Source organism: Tenrec ecaudatus, chromosome 1 (genome assembly GCF_050624435.1).
Source record: "Tenrec ecaudatus isolate mTenEca1 chromosome 1, mTenEca1.hap1, whole genome shotgun sequence".
Lineage (NCBI taxonomy): Eukaryota > Metazoa > Chordata > Mammalia > Afrosoricida > Tenrecidae > Tenrec > Tenrec ecaudatus.
In genome coordinates, this window is record NC_134530.1 from 199555471 (window position 1) to 199559295 (window position 3825).

Below are 3825 nucleotides of genomic sequence, written 5' to 3' on the forward strand. Positions count from 1 at the left end.
TTGTATAAAGGTAAACAATTCTGTTACTGGGGGTTCGGTACAGCCTAGTTTTGTTAGAGGCTGTCTTGTAGGACAGCCTACGCGGACAGATCAGGCGCTGAACCATTTAGAATGCCTCTACACAGCATCCCCAGAAGAGCTGGAATGTTTTTTTTTTTTGGATGATGTTTTGGATGGATAGGAATCCATCATTCCTAACATAGTAAACCACATGACTTCCTGATTCAAAATGGCCAATACCAATCCATTTCAGCTCACTAACATGTAGTAATGTGTTCCATTTCCTTTTTTGATGATGTTCAATTTTCCTAGATTTACAGTTTGTACAGTCCATGGTTAATTATTAATAGATGTTTGCAGCTGTTTCTTCTCATTTTCAGTTGTGCCCAACAGCAAATGAAAGTCCGGAAGGCTTTACTTGATCTAGGTCATTATAATCAGCTATACTTTGAGAAGGAAGCTCCTCCTCAGTCATATTTTGAGTAACATCCCACTAAAGGGGCTTGTTTTCTGATATTATATCAGACAGTGTTCTGCCGATTAAGGTTTTCAGTAGCTAGTTCCTCAGAACTAGAATCCTATTCCTTTTTCATAATGTGTTTTTAGTCTCAAAGCTCTGCTGAAACCTGTTCATTTTGGGTGATCCTGCTGGTGTTTGATATACTTGTGACATCACTTCAGCCTCACAGCAATACTCAAGCCACCACAGTGTGACAAGCCAGCAGACAGGCGGTGGTTGTAAATTAGAGTAGGTAAAGGTTCTGAAAGCACAAAAAGAACTAGCCAGAAAAGAAAAGCAATCAGTAAATTGGTCTTCATTCAAATTAAAAGCTTCTGGTCATCAAAAAACATCATTAGGAATGAAAATCTGGGGAGGGAGGGAGAAAAATGAGGAGCTGACATCAAGGGCTCAAGTAGGAAGCAAATGTTTTGAGAATGGCGAGGGCAACAAATGCACAAATGTGTTTGACACAATGGATGGATGGACTGTAATAAGAGTTGCACAACCCCCAACAAAATGATTAAAAATATATATATGATTGCCGGGGAAAAGAGGGCCCCCAACAAATCATCACTGGTCTGGTGGGCGCCATTGTACGGCAATAATAAATAAAGATTACAGTGAAGTCATCGAGAGCATGAGAGATACAAGAGAGATTGAAGTAATGGTGTCAGACACAAGTCATGGTAGCGTGCTTACTCAGCCCGGCTTGGTGATTCTTGGGGGAGAGTCTGAGAGCAAGAGCAGGAGAGCCTCAAACTCTATTGCTGACCATGGGTTATCACTCCTTAGGGGGGCTTAATTACAGGTAACCACACATCACAGGAAGGGGAAGTACAATAAGTATACACATCATAGGAAGGGGGTGTACAATAGGCATAAGTGTGACAGGAAGGGGATGAGAGAGGGGTGTGCACATAGGAATGGGAGGAACTAGAGGTGTACATATGACAAGATGGGCGGACCCTAGATTCTTGATGGCAGCCTAACCTTGGCCACCCTGGGGCAGGTTTGACCTCTCAGGGGGCTCCTACAAGGAAACCATCAACTACTATCCTTATCAGAAGGCAGTGGGCCCTACTTGTGTGATAAACAGTGATGACTGCTTGCTCTGGATGGCTGATAACCCTTAGGGAGAATAACCCCTGATTTACTTATGATGACCTCCAAATGTACAGTCATTCGTAAGCAGCTAAGTTTGGGATATATTTGGGGGAGACAACTTGGGCGAAATCTTTCTGTTTCCCACATATGATGAAAAAAAAAGAATGAAAATATAGGTCATAAATAAAGAAAATTCTATATATGTGTGATAACACATTTGTGTGAGAATATATAAAGGTCGCATACAAACAACGATTGAAAAACTTTAAAAGATTCAAGCCCCTATCCAAGAAAATAATCGAGATGTACAAAAGGCAAACAAATACAGGAAAGTCTGCTCTCCTTCTCTGCTCAGCATGGAAACCTCGATAACACTAGAATGGAAACTCATTTCACACCCTCTAAAATGGCTGAGCTGAGAATGTGGTACAACTGGTACACCCCACCCACCCTGATGACGGGATTATAAAATAATACAACCACATTGGAAAATTGTTTGGGAGCCTTGTATAAAACTATATACTTCCCTAATCACCCAGTAATTCCACTTTTAGGTATTAATTCAAGAGAATGAAAATACATGTTCACAAAAAGATGTGACATATAATGCTAATAATAGGTTTATTTCCTAGACAAAAAAAAAACAACCCTGAAAACCCTACAGTCCCTGCTATCTAGTCAATTCTGACTCATAGACCAACATTCCATGTGTGTAGCCTATGTAGGCTGAGGGAGCAGGGATTATCTGGAGGGAGGCCAGAGGAAACTTACTGGGGCTGAAGAAAAAGTGTCCTCTACCTTGTTGAGGTATTGGTTACATGGGCAATTTTATTTATTAAAACTCCTCCGGTGGTACACTGAATATCTGTGCATTGCACTTTATGTAAATTTATATTAATTACAAAGAAATATATAGTCTGACCCTATGCTGATTAAGCACAATATATTAGTTACAGGTCTTCATTTTTCTCCCTAACGATACCTAGAATCGTGTCCAGAACACAATAATGCTCAAGGAAAGTTGATCAAACAAATCAATTATTTTGGTCATTTACAGACAGCAATACATATCAAGGTAATTTTTATCTTATGCATATTTATTTTCCTATAGATACTTATTATAGTGAGAGGGGTCTTCTTTCTGTGCTTTTCTTAGACTGTAAATGGTAACTTTAACTTTCAAGAAATAAATTTTATTTAGTGTTCAATAGATATATGTGCATACATGGATGCATGACCACATCTCCATGGTATACTCAAATGTCTTGAGTTGTTTTCTTGTAGAATATATTGTCTAAATTGACTAATTGTTTTCTTTTTCTTTCCTGGCATTTGCATTTATTTTATTTTTTCCCATCATTTTATTTTAGGGGCTCATACAACTCTTATTATAATCCATAAATACATCAATTGTTTAAAGCACATTTGCATATTCATTGCCCTCATCATTCTCAAAACATTTGCTCTCCACCAAATTGTGATTTTCTGAGAGCTCAGAATGGCTTATTATGTGGTAATAGCAAACTAATATAGCATCTGTTTACCTTTAAAGTTCCAATATAAATCACTAGTCTTTTTTGTTTAACTTTTATTGTGAATTGAGTGAAAGTGTATAGAAAAAACATCTGTTTTGTATTCCACAATTTGTAAATATTTTGCTTTCTTTCATTCATTCATTATAATTCCCTCAATGCAAAACTACTCATCCTACTTCCTCGCTGTGCTTTCTGCTTGCACTCCTCCTGTCTAACTTCTCTAAACGTTATCCTTGGGCGCATGTGCTCCTTGATCTCACAGGGTTGATGATCATTATCCTCGCTCATACTAACTTCCTCCTATTTATATACCGGTCTGTTGTTTGCCTGGTAGTTGAGGCACAGGGGTGATTTCAGTTCCAGATCTGAAGGCTGACGAAGGGCCATGTTCTTGGGGCATCCAGCATTTGACTAGTAACACGGTCTCTTGAGTGATTTTGAATATTGTTTCACTTTCCCCTTCTCTATGCAGGATTTTTTACTGTGATCTTTTTCAGAGCAGTAGGTAGTGGTAGCCAGATACCATCGAGGTCTTTTTTGTCTCAGGGTTGTAGAAACGGATGTTTTATGACCCATTAGTACTTTACACTAATTCTTTCCATGTTCTTTGATTTTCTTAACTAAGTCAGAAACAATTCAATGGCAGTGAATTATTTTATATGTTTGTTCGTTTATCCAGGCAAG